This window comes from Lissotriton vulgaris, chromosome 4_1 (genome assembly GCF_964263255.1).
Source record: "Lissotriton vulgaris chromosome 4_1, aLisVul1.2, whole genome shotgun sequence".
In the NCBI taxonomy this organism is placed as follows: domain Eukaryota; kingdom Metazoa; phylum Chordata; class Amphibia; order Caudata; family Salamandridae; genus Lissotriton; species Lissotriton vulgaris.
The window spans coordinates 2,090,131,731-2,090,147,904 of NC_141691.1; positions in this window are offsets into that span (position 1 = coordinate 2,090,131,731).

The window sequence follows — 16,174 nt, forward strand, 5'->3', positions numbered from 1 at the left end:
CCATTTCAACCCAGGTCAGTAATGCAGCTGCAAATGGTTGCGTCCCAAAGACCTGGACAGAAAATGTCCTTGTTCCAATCTTTTAAAAGGGGAATTGATCTGATGCAAGATGCTACCACCCTATATCCCTTTTGGACTCATTTGTTAGGATCATGAGGCATATAGTCCTAGGTGAATGATAAGAACATTTGGCTGAAACCCAATATGGTTTTAGAGGGGATATGGGGACGGCAGAGCAATGCTTAACTTTGCATCTAATTATAAATAAATATACCACGACAAAGGAAGAATACAATTACTTATGTTTCGCACACTTGAGTTCTGCATTTGATTGCATAAATCATGCCAAATTATGGGAGGTTATTACGGAGATGGGTGCCCCAGCCAATGTTTTATCATTCCTTTCACAATTATACTCAAGACTGACCTCTAGGATAAGATATGGAAGGGGAGGTGAATGTACTACAAACTTTAAGGTATTTAGGGGAATACGACAAGGGTGTGTCATTGCCCCACTTTTATTTTCATTATATATAAATGGAGTTTACAGAACCCTTCAGAACCTTAACACAGAGGCCCTGAAAATAGGTGTGAGACCTACCCCTCTGCTCCTGTGTGCAGGTGATGCAGTGCTAATCTCAAGAACTGCAAATGGACTGCAAAAGTTGATTGAGGAGTTTCTACTCATCCATGGAGCAGAGGAATCTAAAATTAAACCTGGCAAAAACATTTGTGATGACATGTGTTAAAGGCAGGGCAAAGAAAAAGACCCATTTTGTCAGGAAACATAAGTTAATTGAATGTAGGTCCTTCTCCTATTTGGGTGTTTTGTTCTCTTCTAATTAAAACTGGACCCCCCATTATATCAAACCAGACTTAATCTCATTAGAAATATAGAGGCGGTTTTTACATTTTGGAATAAGATAGGCAACAAACCCTTGAGGGACATTCTAAAAATATATAATAGTAAATGTCTACCTGTAGCTACTTACAGCTCTTTAGTATGGGGTAATGCCAACTGTAATGGATTGAAATCCTGTGAAAACTATATCCTTTGCCGTATGCTGGCTGTCCCAAAATCCACATCAACATATCTTTTACACAAAGAAGTGGACGCACCAAATGTTACAGATCTAATTCAAGTAAGAGCGCTTTGCGCCTGGTATAACATCTGATTGAAGGAGGGTCTAAAATTTACCAGGAATATCATTATGGACTGTCTAGCTTTGGGTAACATAAACAATATCCCCTTGTTAGCATATATGGACAGCCTACTAAAGTGCATCAATAGAGACTTATCGGGGAAAGATCCCACAGCTATATTACAATTTGTTAAAAATTATGTGAAAAAATTGTATTCAGAGAGAGTAAGCCAAACAAGAGCTGGGAGAGAGGAAGGAAAAGTCAGTGTACTAAAATATGTGGCTGCCATCGAGTCACTTGGCCTTTCAAATTATTTGGTAAAAGTCACAAACACACAGGATAGATTTTATTTGACATTAATGCGTCTGGGTACAGTTCATAAATTAGTGGCTTTCCCTAAATCTAATAAATGGCAGAACATAGTACACAAATGCCTATATGAAGGAACAGCCGACCAAACAACGATGCACTTTATGTTGTTTTATATGTTTTATCAGAATATTAGAAAACATGTTTTACGCCCAAATTATATCTCCCAGAAATTATTTTTCTATAAAGATGCGATGAAATTCATATGTACCCTTGAGAATTAACTAGCCTGTAGTGCTGTTGTTGGTTTCATATCCCGGGCCAAACAAAGAAGGAAATATTTAAAATTTCTAGACCAACTTGTTTATGAAACCGAATGAAGGATGGTCCTGGGTCAAAAATAAGATATAATTAAGCGAGATTACTAATTACATGTGTTGATGAAGATGGTAATGTTTTAATATGAAATCTTTTTAGACTAAAGTTTACTGTGTATTTCCATTACTATGAAAATGTTTTTTTTAATTATGTGTACTTTTATGAATCCAACAAAGATTGAATAAAGTTTGTATTGATTGATTGATTCTGTTCTTAAAATGACTATACTAGTTGTGCATAATCTGGTATGCATGTTCTACGAAATTTGAAAACCTAAACGAGATTGCAACATTTTAATTGGAGTGGGTGGTTGTAAAAGTGCACACTTTTCTAAGTGTGGCATTAAGCTTTTGTCTTCATTTGGCAACTAGTATCCCAAGAACAGCACATCTGATATAGGCATCTTTACATTTTTTTAAATTGAATTTGTATCCATCTATAGGGAGTCGAATATTATGAAATTTATTCTGACCATATGGGTATCTAAGTCATCATCTATAAGGTATATGTCGTCAACGGAGGACAATGCTTCATTGTCCAATCTTTATAGAAGTTCTGTTAAATGGGCTGACAAAACACCCAGGCTTTTTTTGTACTCTAGTGACAAACTGCAGAATTGTTTTTGTGATGCTAGGGCAGTAAATGCTGTCAAATACATGTTTCAGGTGTGATGATTTGGCAAAAAAAACACTTAACATATCTAATGTTGTTTGATATTTTTGACGTTAGAAAGGTGGGTCTCCAGTTGCCAAAGGTAGGTACCTTTGTCAACATGGAGACCCTTGCTTCTAGTGTGTGTAAGGGGGATACACACTTCAGATAACGCCTGCTCACCGCCTGGGTAGTTTGGCTCGACTTAGCCCAAAGGCAATGTGTAATACAGTAATACAGTGATAACACCACAAAGGGACACCCCAACAGTTAAGGAATATTATCTTTATCTCAACTCAACAAGACCAAAACAACAAAAATGCAACTTACATATAATGTGAATATGACTTTCAAATGATTTCAAACAACTTGGACCATAGAAAACTATGGATGCTTGATTTCTCACAAAGTACCTGTAGATGCGACAACATTCACAAGGCCAACCAGCCACAGAGATGAGAAGTATCAAAAAACAAATAGATGCATGAGTTCCTGAGACCATGGGAAGGTGATGCAACAGTTCTGCTGCAAGCAGAAATGATGCGTCAAATCCAGTCTGTATGGGGAAGTTATGCATCGATTCTGAGATGGTTCTGGTCCGCACAGGTAAGATGCATGTAAATCCAGGATGCGTCGGCGATCAATGAGGCCTTGGCAAGCGGAGCTGCTTCGTTTTCTTCAGCCGCGATCCCTCGATGAATTGGTTCTTGCAGTGGCAACAGGTGCTGCACCGGTTTTGGCAGTGGCAGTGGCGCGGTGATGCATGGAGATTCTTCTCACACAGCCATGCTATGCTGGGGAAACAGCCGCAAGAAGAGAGATGCATCAATTTTCCTAGTTCTTGAAATGTCTTCCAGTTCCCAGCAGCAAGCACAACCTCCAGAGGCCCGGAACTAGAATAGGCACCTCCTGGCTGGCCAGGATGCTTGTTTCCAGTCCAGGGAAGACCTGTCCATCATCTTCTTGTGGTTGCTTTGTTCATCCTAAATTGGCTGGGAATGCCCAGACGTGGGTCCCATGATCACTTTGCCAATGGATTCAAGCTAGCCTGGCTGATGAGGGGTGTTACAGCAAAAACGTTCCCAGATACTTGTTTCCGGACCTGAGAGGACCTGGCTTGACAGTTTTTGGTGAACTGTTCCCATGAGGAACAGGGTCAAGACTCATTTACATTGGCTGGGTCTGAACTGAGGTGGTAAAGTGAGCTGAAGAACGATCATTGATTAAACTCAGATTTGTGACTGGGGGTGAGTGTTTGAAACATTTCTGTGCTCCGTCCATCATCTCCTTATGTTTGCTTTGTCCGCCCTAAGTTTGCAGGATATGATGAGACTTGGGTTCCTTGCTCACCTTGCCACTGGATTCAAGCTAGCCTGGCTGATGAGGGGTGTTACCCCGAAACCAATCCCAGGATGCTTGTTTCTGGTCCAGGGAAGATCTGGCCTGACAGTTTGGTCTGGACTGTTTCCACGAGGAACAGGGTCAAGACTGATTTTCATATGGCTGGGTGTGAGCTGGGGTGGCAAAGTGAGTTAAAGAATGATGATGGATTAAACCCAGATATGTGACTGGGTTGAGTGTTTTTCAGTGTTGATTTTAAATAGTTGCGCGGGTCTGTTTCTATGGAAGGTCATTACCTGTATTCACTCCTACAAAATTAGAAGTGTTACTGCAAAGCACTTTATTAGCAGCTAGAGCTGCGAGAAGCTGAGCCAGGCTCCTTAACCTGTGGGGAGCACTTCTGCAACTTTCAGTCAGATTGGTGCATTACAGCAGCTCTCAGTCTTGAAAACAGAGGAGGTGCTATAGTGCTTTCACACCACACTGAAATACAAAGTCTAATGCCTAATGCTTGGCACTTGGCAGGGTTGCTTTATTTTTTTGAAGTCTATAGCTTCTAGTGTGGATAAGGGCACTTCTAGATCTGGCTACTATTAGCCACCTCTTTCTGCCTCAGGTGAACTCTGCTCAGGTGATGTCTCACCTAGTCCTTGCCACGCCTTGCTGCTTGTGCTCTCCAGCACACAGTCAGACTTGGAACTGGAATTTCAAGTGAGGCGTTAATCTAGGGTGAGGATACACATCATTTGTCCCCCTCCCAGACCTGCCCTGGTGTGTGCTGCAACAAAAGACAGAGCCCTGCTCTGGCTGCCTTCTACCTGAATTCAGTTTCAATCCTCTGGCTATTGTATGTCAAAATATCAAAGCAAACATTTGCCCTGCAACAATATTGACTCCAAAATGTTGATTTGCACAACATCGTAAAGGTAAGCATAGCCAGATGTTTATCAACGTACTATTATAAATCCACATCTACGTAGGGATGAGACTTGGCCTCACTTCCAGAGCTGCTGACATTACATCCAAGGTTTAAAAATACTATCCTCGGTTCCACATACCGGGGGCATATTCATGCAGTTTTATTCATTCTTGCACCTCGCAACGTGGTACAAGCATGACACACACCTCTCAGTCATGTTTATGAATCCACGTACAGCCTCTTTGCATGGCTTTGAATGGCTTCACAAAAATGTAGTAATGTAATGCAGCCCAAATTACTGGGTTGTCTTGTTCTGGACAAATGTGGCGATTCATGGGTGTTGCAGTGAGTTTTTCAACGCAACTCCTGTGGTTTTTATGCATTCCAAGATTCACAAGGACTTGTAAATCTGTGTCAAGATCTTAATAATTTTCAGATGAGGTGACGAGGAGTAAGGAGAAGAAGTATGCTTATTTCTCCTTGTGGTTTCCTCTTTCTTTGCGTGGTGCATTCTGTAGCACACATAGAAAGAGGAAAGCGCCTCCATGGATTGTTTGTGTGCAGGATGGTGCCCCTCCTCAACAAAACAAATCCTGCCTGAAACCAAGGTGCAAGGGTGCCTGCATTGGTGCTGGGCTGCTGAAAGCGAAGACAGCACAGGAGTAAAGAACAGGAATGCACCATTCCTGCCCCTTCCCAGTGATGCAGGGTAGTGCAGCAAGGTAACTTGCTGCTCTGCCCTGCGCTTCGATTCCTGTAAATATTCCTCAATGTGACCTGGAAGAATCATTGTGATCTCCCATGCCTTACAAATAGGAGTGAGTTTGAGCTGTATGAACTAAAATAACAAATTACTTTGAAGGTATTGTGAAAGGTAAATCTTTTGTAGTTTATATTTAGCAGACCCCCCCAACTTCTTACCATGCTTTGGGGAGTAAGGGCTATTTTTTTATGTAGTGCTTGTGACTTCAATATTGTAAATAAAAGGTTTTAGTGAGACCCAGTTAATGTTGCCTCAATTTCTCAATCTCAGGTGAATTAAAAGCTGAGTGGACCCTGCATGTTGATCTGTGACTTATCAACTGCACATAGATATCCTTCTCTATCAATTCACAGAACTTTCTAACTAGCTATATATTTTGACTTACTGTATCTTTTCACTCACCTTTCCCAACAGTCAAGCTTTCTTGTGAGAGAATCCATCTCAACTACTACCATTCGTAAAGACAGCCGGGTTCAACGGTGCGCCGGGACTTGGAATATGTGGGCACCTTAGGTCAACTCCTTCCAGAAACAGAGACCGACACCACTGTGATCGTTATAGGGTAAAAGCAGCCTGCATGGTTGGCTCTTTTTCTGTCCTCACAGCAGACCCTTATACATTTCTAGAAGTGGAAAAGGTTTATTCTGGGATCCCATTAAATGAGTGTGTGTCACAAAGGGGCGGAGCCATGAGAGGCAGTATCATGACTAGTGGGGCAAGAGACCATCATCCTATATTCTATTTTAGCAGACTTTCCTCAAGGAACTAGTCAAGAAAGAAAAATGTGATTGGAGAGAAAGGGTCAAGGTGCACCACTTAAACGTTTTTAGAAACTGTTATCTCTGTTAAGGTAAACAGTAATGATCACATCAACTATTTCTTGTATTCTTGAAGTTTCTTTATTCAATTCAGTTGAAAAACTATACACAGGGTCTACAGCCGACGCGTTTCATCCTCAAGGGACTTCTTCAGGGCTGTTACAAAAAGACAATATACAAAACATACAATTAAAACTTAGATTAAAAAGCAACTAAGCTAGTGCAAAGAAGGCAAGGCTTCATTAACAGTTCTATGACAAGTTTAAGTCTAGTACAGGTCCTACAGTAACAACACCACAAGTTAGGATGTATGTAAAGCTGACTGATTATATCAGAAAGAAATTTGTTAACACAGCTTCTTAACTGTTGTGATTGCGGGCAGTGATGTTTCAAATTAAAGTCCTTTGTCGAGACTATCTGTTTGGTTTGAAGACAACACAACATGATCACAATGACTCAGTCCCAATTTCATTTGTGATCCTCATTTATCTCATTAACAGCTTCACAATTGGCATAGATAAAAACAATCATGTTTCAAAGACAATCATGTTTCTAATACTTGCACATCATTCTCCAGATCAGCATGCCCCGCTATTATTAATGGCACCCACACCCTGAGATTATTGGCCACAGTGAGAATTGAAGATTAAAACCCCAGGTGTCGATAAAGGGGGACACAGGCTAATGATGTGTGCTAAAGACAAGAGAGGAATCATACCAAGATAGTAGCTAATGGTGATGTCCCTGGGTCTTCTCCCGTTGTAGAAGGGTATATGTTTGTCCGCGATGTTGCACTATAGTACATATGGCATCTGAGAATGATCAACACAGGGTCCTTAATAAAAGCTGGCTGGACGGAAGGAGATAAGCCACAAGTAAATCCACCAAAGTAGGCACTGTTGATTCCATTAACTGGAATGGGGTTGAGAACTTTTAACATACCACGTTTTATAGACACCTATCCGTTTTAATTCTGTTCCGGAAGATCAGTTTCTCAGAGTGACAGTAGAGGTCTATTCGGATTTGATTAAAACCAAATTACGCCAGTGGTATGGTATGTTTAAGTATTGTACATTCAAGCCACCTGTAAGATAGACAAGAATTAGTAAGGTCTCCTAAGGAAGGATGGTAAGGGCTAGTGCACTCCTTTTTAAATATTGTTAGGTGTCAAGCTATAAGTGATAGACAAAATCATGACACTTACATCCCAATAAGGATAATGTTCCAATAGCTGTGAACCAGGGTAGAAGGGTGGGGGAGAGCTCCGTCCGTTGTCTATGATAGGCAAGAAAATGGAAGAGATAAACATTACTTGATCTTAAAGTGTCAAGGTAAACGGCGTTATATGAATACTAAGCCATGAAGCTAAGGGAGGTAATTGTATCCCATGGCCACACCTGATCAACATGCCGTTATATGGCAATTGATCTGGAGGGTCTTCCTACATCCCAGTTTTTAAAAGGAGGGAAGGAAAGATTTCATAACGTGAATGGGTGGGTAGGTCCTAGAAACTGACGGACAATTATACGTAGAGACTGTGTCCCTCTCACCAAAACTATTGATGTTGACCTCTTGTTAGACGGAGGTCCCTTCAATGGTGTCCACTCCAATGTCTAGTATCTTGAAAGAATTAGGGTATCTAAAGTCAGAGGAGAGCATTTATATAAGACTTCAAAATGAGAAAAGTCTAAAGTCCTAATTTACAAAAAAAATTTTTGAGGAGGAAGTAAAAACCTCATCATCTCATATTAATGAGCAACATTAAGGGAACTTACCTTCTAGGGCCTTTTCTACTTTTTTCCTCTTTTTAGTAGGAGAATGGATAGTAGTTCTGTTGCAGAGAACCTCTAACAAAGGAAGATAAAGAGAACCCTTAATGAGCTTTCTGCTTGTGTATGGCATCTAGGTAAAAGTGTTGGTATGTCTAAGTGGGTTCAAGGAGAAAGAATAATAACTTATACCCATTGTATTTATTTGTTGTCAGCTGCCTGGCAAACATAGTAGTAAAATGCAGCCCCTCCATTTCTAACAATTAGGGTGAAGATAACCTTGTTTCCCCAAGACTATCAGTGGGGTTGTCTAAAAGAACAAGTGGCAAGCCTCTTGGTTCAGGGCCAGACTCCCTTTTATCCCCATACCTAGTCAATTCAAACATCCCCTTTACCTTAATAAAGTGAGCTGCAGCATCCCCTGGTTCATCCGTGGCTCGGTGAGAGAGGGGGTGAAAAGCGTCACCCTCCGTCAAGTTCCCGCACAGAAATGCCATTTTCTGCTGGGTTTAAGTACTAGAGTAAATTGCCTATAACTCCCTACACCTGGTTTCAATAAAACCGGCAAAATAGCGGCGGCCATGTTGGGTAGGTGTTCGGTGTAAAGGTTACACTGCCAAAGGAAGCCACGCGGCCGCCATATTGTGTAAGGGCGGAAGCCCTGGTTATGATGAAGCATACAATGCATCATACCGCCTTGAGTAAAACATGTAACACAAAATAAAGAGCCCAGAACATTTGATACACCCTTATTGTATTACTGGGTTCATTAATTGAGTAATAAGCGTCCGCAGCGACGATCCTCAATGTTATGTAAAGTCGCGGCGGCCATTTTGGGTTGGGAGAATCTATTGTAGGACAAATCGGCGAAAAGTTAAGTTCCCTATATGCAGCTCAGAAACAAATATGCCATTTCCAAGTCTGTAACGAAAAAGGCGGACTCTTATTACCCATAGGGATGCCCACTGCTATCTTCGCACATTGACATAGCTGCGAGGATTTATTCTTTCAACCAGCCATCGTTTATTTATTTAAGTACTACAAAAATCAACATTTCATACGGATGAAGTTTAACATCAGTGATGGCCCGCCTTTTTCGTTACAGACTTGGAAATGGCATATAGGGAACTTAACTTTTCGCCGATTTGTCCTACAATAGATTCTCCCAACCCAAAATGGCCACCGCGACTTTACATAACATTGAGGATCGTCGCTGCGGACGCTTATTACTCAATTAATAAACCCAGTAATACAATAAGGGTGTATCAAATGTTCTGGGCTCTTTATTTTGTGTTACATGTTTTACTCAAGGCGGTATGATGCATTGTATGCTTCATCATAACCAGGGCTTCCGCCCTTACACAATATGGCGGCCGCGTGGCTTCCTTTGGCAGTGTAACCTTTACACCGAACACCTACCCAACATGGCCGCCGCTATTTTGCCGATTTTGCCGGTTTTATTGAAACCAGGTGTAGGGAGTTATAGGCAATTTACTCTAGTACTTAAACCCAGCAGAAAATGGCATTTCTGTGCGGGAACTTGACGGAGGGTGACGCTTTTCACCCCCTCTCTCACCGAGCCACGGATGAACCAGGGGATGCTGCAGCTCACTTTATTAAGGTAAAGGGGATGTTTGAATTGACTTGGTATGGGGATAAAAGGGAGTCTGGCCCTGAACCAAGAGGCTTGCCACTTGTTCTTTTAGAAAACCCCACTGATAGTCTTGGGGAAACAAGGTTATCTTCACCCTAATTGTTAGAAATGGAGGGGCTGCATTTTACTACTATGTTTGCCAGGCAGCTGACAACAAATAAATACAATGGGTATAAGGTATTATTCTTTCTCCTTGAACCCACTTAGACATACCAACACTTTTACCTAGATGCCATACACAAACAGGAAGCTCATTAAGGGTTCTCTTTATCTTCCTTTGTTAGAGGTTCTCTGCAACAGAACTACTATCCATTCTCCTACTAAAAAGAGGAAATAAGTAGAAAAGGCCCTAGAAGGTAAGTTCCCTTAATGTTGCTCATTAATATGAGATGATGAGGTTTTTACTTCCTCCTCAAAAAAATGTTTTGTAAATTGGGACTTTAGACTTTTCTCAATTTTGAAGTCTTATATAAATGCTCTCCTGTGACTTTAGATACCCTAATTCTTTCAAGATACTAGACATTGGAGTGGACACCATTGAAGGGACGTCCGTCTAACAAGAGGTCAACATCAATAGTTTTGGTGAGAGGGACACAGTCTCTACGTATAATTGTCCGTCAGTTTCTAGGACCTACCCACCCATTCACGTTATGAAATCTTTGCTTCCCTCCTTTTAAAAACTGGGATGTAGGAAGACCCTCCAGTTCAATTGCCATATAACGGCATGTCGATCAGGTGTGGCCATGGGATACAATTACCTCCCTTAACTTCATGGCTTAGTATTCATATAACGCCGTTTACCTTGACACTTTAAGATCAAGTAATGTTTATCTCTTCCATTTTCACAGACGGAGCTCTCCCCCACCCTTCTACCCTGGTTCACAGCTATTGGAACATTATCCTTATTGGGATGTAAGTGTCATGATTTTGTCTATCACTTATAGCTTGACACCTAACAATATTTAAAAAGGAGTGCACTAGCCCTTACCATCCTTCCTTAGGAGACCTTACTAATTCTTGTCTATCTTACAGGTGGCTTGAATGTACAATACTTAAACATACCATACCACTGGCGTAATTTGGTTTTAATCAAATCCGAATAGACCTCTACTGTCACTCTGAGAAACTGATCTTCTGGAACAGAATTAAAACGGATAGGTGTCTATAAAACGTGGTATGTTAAAAGTTCTCAACCCCATTCCAGTTAATGGAATCAACAGTGCCTACTTTGGTGGATTTACTTGTGGCTTATCTCCTTCCTTCCAGCCAGCTTTTATTAAGGACCCTGTGTTGATCATTCTCAGATGCCATATGTACTATAGTGCAACATCGCGGACAAACATATACCCTTCTACAACGGGAGAAGACCCAGGGACATCACCATTAGCTACTATCTTGGTATGATTCCTCTCTTGTCTTTAGCACACATCATTAGCCTCTGTCCCCCTTTATCGACACCTGGGGTTTTAATCTTCAATTCTCACTGTGGCCAATAATCTCAGGGTGTGGGTGCCATTAATAATAGCGGGCATGCTGATCTGGAGAATGATGTGCAAGTATTAGAAACATGATTGTCTTTGAAACAGTATTGTTTTTATCTATGCCAATTGTGAAGCCGTTAATGAGATAAATGAGGATCACAAATGAAATTGGGACTGAGTCATTGTGATCATGTTGTGTTGTCTTCAAACCAAACAGATAGTCTCGACAAAGGACTTTAATTTGAAACATCACTGCCCGCAATCACACCAGTTAAGAAGCTGTGTTAACAAATTTCTTTCTGATATAATCAGTCAGCTTTACATACATCCTAACTTGTGGTGTTGTTACTGTAGGACCTGTACTAGACTTAAACTTGTCATAGAACTGTTAATGAAGCCTGGCCTTCTTTGCACTAGCTTAGTTGCTTTTTAAATGTTCTTTTAATCTAAGTTTTAATTGTATGTTTTGTATATTGTCTTTTTGTAACAGCCCTGAAGAAGTCCCTTGAGGACGAAACGCATCGGCTGTAGACCCTGTGTATAGTTTTTCAACTGAATTGAATAAAGAAACTTCAAGAATACAAGAAATAGTTGATGTGATCATTACTGTTTACCTTAACAGAGATAACTGTTTCTAAAAACGTTTAAGTGGTGCACCTTGACCCTTTCTCTCCAATTCCTTTCATAGTTCATGTTTTGAACCTACACTGTAACAGTGGGTGTTGTGGAGTGTGCACACAGACTGCCCCGTGTACTAGGGGGTGTGCCCCAAAATTTTTTTCCTGGGGAATCTTTGACTAGGTGCTGTTTTCTTGGGAACCTTCCACTGTTGTCTTTCCCTTCAAAGAAAAATGTGATATTAAAGTTGATCTGGCTAACTGAATTGGTCACAAATAGAGACAAAATGTAGTCGCTCAACTTTTTTTATTGCGCTGAACCATAAAGAAAACTAAAAATAAGGGTGTTGAATAATTACATTTGTCTATGTTTGGAGTTTTCTCCACTAGAAGTTGAAAGGGGTTGAACTTCTGGTTCTATGCATCATTAGAAGCATGTTAAATTGGTTTCACAGTGGTGTGGATGCGGTATCATTGTGCCTCAACCCCTTTTTGTATTGATTTGGTCACAAACAGACTCTTTTTTAAGAAACTGAGGCGCATATTCTCAAGAATCTGTGATAACCTTCGCAAATTTAGCTTAACGCAGCTTTGCATATTGCAGCCTATTGCTGGAAAATTATACTGTGTTAACAAAGCATTCTCAACACTGCTGTACCATGTGATAGTCACCAGATAACGCGTCAAATGTCTGCATTAAAACTAACACCATGCTGCAAAAATGCAAAACGTGAACGCAAAAAATCCTGCGATGAGGCCAATCGCGGTACAAAAATCACCGAAAACCAGCAACAGGCTTGCAAAACCCACTCGCCTGGTTGGAAAATGCACTATAACTGCTACAAAAACAATACACCAGAAAATTGCGTAACGACACAGATGCACCCTGAGCGCAGAGGCCGACGCAAACCCCACAAGCCCCACAGACCACGGGCATGTAACAACGGGGTCGGGGAAGGCCAAGGAGAAAAGGGAGAGGAAGACGGGGAGCAGTGGGCAGCATAATAGGATCAGTGTCACAGAGGTGACAGCACACAACCAGCAACTGACCAACAATCAGACCACCGGGAATGCAGTCGCAGTGTCGAGGAGGCCAATGGAGGAGGCCAAGAGGCGCTGGCATGTTGTGCAAAATCAAAACCAGGCACTAAGGCGCTGCCAACAGGAAGGCAGCAACAGCGACAGAAGGTGGGTGTCCTGCACCACAAGAGGAGCTGGAGGAAACGGAGGCCACAGTCAACAGTGGAGAGAAGGTACAAGGAGTCGGGAGTCCGCACACAGCACGGGAGGACCTGATACAACATCAACAGGGTGAGTAGTGCGCTATACAAGTATCAATTTAGTAACGGCCAGGGAATGAGGGACATAGGCACAATGGCACTCATGCACAATGATGTGTAGCACACTACAAACCCACAATGACCCTGGATTAAGATCATTGTCAGTGAAATTGCTCTCCCTCCCTCACATATCCATCATTAAGTGAGGCCTTCCCCCGAGCCCCTGCACTCCGGAGTGTTGGAGTTCGAGGCCCTCCTTCACCCACAGGTTTCACCTGTGCCTCATCGCTGGTGGTCCAGTGGACCTCTGTCTCCATTCTCTTGCACCGCTTTTTCTCTCTGTTTTTAATCATTTATCTCCCTCACTTCTATCTTCCCCCTTCACTCTCCTTCTGGGTCTTTCCTCCATTTTCTGTTGTGTTCCCCTTATTTCAAGCTACCCTTTCACTCTCCTTCTGTGTCTTTCCTCTGTTTTTCACTCATTTTTTACCCTCATCTCAATCTCTCCCTTTCAATCTCCTTCTGTGTCCTCTGTGTCTATCCACCACTCTTTCTTGCACTTTTGATGCCTTATTTGCACTTTTCTCTCTTTTTGCCTTTTTCAACCTGTTTTTCCCTGTCATTGCTGCCCCCGCAGCCACTCCCTCCCAGAACGACAAGTGTGAAAGGCGCCCAATCCAGCTCCCCTCCCCGCTCCCACTTCCCAGCTGTCCAGCCCACCCTGACCCCTACTTAATGGCAGCCGCTGCAGGGACAGGCGAGCAAGACTGCTTGTCAGTAAAATACTCTCCCTCCCTCCAGCTCCACTATTAAGTGAGGCCTTCCCCCGAGCCCCTGCATTCTTGAGTGTTGGTGTTCGAGGCCTTCCTCCACCCGCAGGTTTTACCAGTGCCTCATGCCCGGTGGTGTAGTGGACCTCTGTCTTCACTCTCTCGCTCAACTTTTTCTCTCCTTTTGCCCTCATTTTTTTCCCTCACTTCTATCTTCCCCCATCACTCTTCTTCTGGGTCTTTCCTCCATTTTCAGTTGTTTTCCCCTCATTTCAAGTTCCCCCTTCACTCTCCTTCTGTGACTTTCATCCATTTTTCACAAGTTTTATACCCTCATCTCAATCTCCCCCTTTCACTCCCCTCCTGTGTCCTCTGTGTCTGTCCTCCACTCTTTCTTGCACTAGTGTTGCCTTATTTGCACTTTTCTCTCTCGTGTTGCCTTTTTCCTTTTGCCTTTTTCTGCCCATTTTTCCCCGTCGCTGCTGCCCCTCTGGCCCCTCCCCCCGCACGACCGGTGCGACCGCCCCAATCCAGCTCCCCTCCCTGCTGCCCCGTCCCACCTGTCCAGACCTTCCCGACCCCTACTTAATGGCAGCTGTGCCAAAGGTAAGCTTGTCTGTGCACGTCCTCGACCCTACTGGGGCCATCGCCTTAAACCCTGGATCTCCGTACCGCCAACGCTACAACCAAGCTACACTCCACGCTCTCAACCCAGGTTGCAACAACAAAAGCTTGCTAGCATCCCCAGCCGACACCCATGAACCCTTTAGCTATCACCGCTGCCGGCACACCTGCAGCACCGCCAAGACCATGGACCAAGCGCAACTAGCCCGCAAGAACACAACCAAAGCAAAGACCCTGCAATGCATCCTCTTCAACGTCCAATCACTTCACAAACACGCCACCGAAATCTGGGACCTCCTCTACAGCACCACCACCAGACGCAGGATTCTTTACCGAAATCTTGACCAACACAACCCTGGGACCAGACATCGCCATCGCCATTCCCCAAGGATACAAGATCTCCAGGAAGGACCGCCCCACCTGCCTGGGAGGAGGAATTGCCATCATCCACAAATCCACCCTCCGACTGAGCACTCCCCCCGATGAGTCCACTTACCTGATGAAACACCTTTACTGCCAGATACTGGCCAGTCATACCTCTACCCTCTGAGGAACCCTCATCTACCGACTCCCTGGACCCCGTGAACTTTTTGCCAACTCCATCACTGACATCATCTCCCTGCATGCCGTTGCGTCCACCAACTACACCCTATTGGGAGACGTTAACGTCCACCTCAACAAATAATTAGACCCCCAGCACCACATCCTTCCTGGACAATCTCCAAAACATTGGACTCCGCCAGAACGTGACCAAAACCACTCGCGCAGCAGGACACACCCTCGGTCCCCTTTTCACAACAGGAAACTCCATCACCTTCAGCCACACCACCGCACTCCCATGGACTGACCATCGATGCGTCCACTTCACCTTCAGAGCACCCACCATCCACAGACACCAGCACCTGCTCCCACAAAGAAACTAGACCAGAATCACTGACAACGAGCTAACCTCATCACTCAGCAACTCCACCCCAACCATCGCGGAAAACGACGACCCCAACACTGCAGCCCGAACCCTGCACAGATGGATCTCTGACAGCGCCAACACCATAGCCACCCTCGAGAAAAACAACAACACCCACGCCAAGAAAGCTAGATGGTTCATCACCAAACTTTGAGAGTGCTGCCACTTCGAAAAGGCCTTGAGGAACACCAAATCTTCAGAAGCCCGCAACAACTTCAGATCCCACCACCAAATCATTAGAAAAACGAAGAAAAAACCGATTGAAGACAGAATCTCCACTCATGCACACAACAGCAAAGAACTCTTCAGCATCATCAAGAAGTTTGCCCAAGCCACCAGCGAGTCCACTGACAGCCCTCCCTCACAAGGTTTTTGCGACAAACAGCACCTTTTTCCACCTCAACATCAAGAGCATCTATGACAACTTTGACAAAGACAACCAACACACTGAACCCTGCCCAACCATCCCCGACACCCTGAAGCTAGCGATTGACAACTGGACAGTCCTCACCACCGAAGACGCAATGAAGCTGATGAATTAAATCCACTCCGTAGCCCCCACAGACCCCTGCCTCCAACACATTTTCAACAGACCTGCTGAAACCATTGCATCCATGCTCTGCCACACCATCAACCAATCCCTGGCACCTGCCCGGTTCCCTGACAACTGAAAACATGCTGAGATAAACCCCC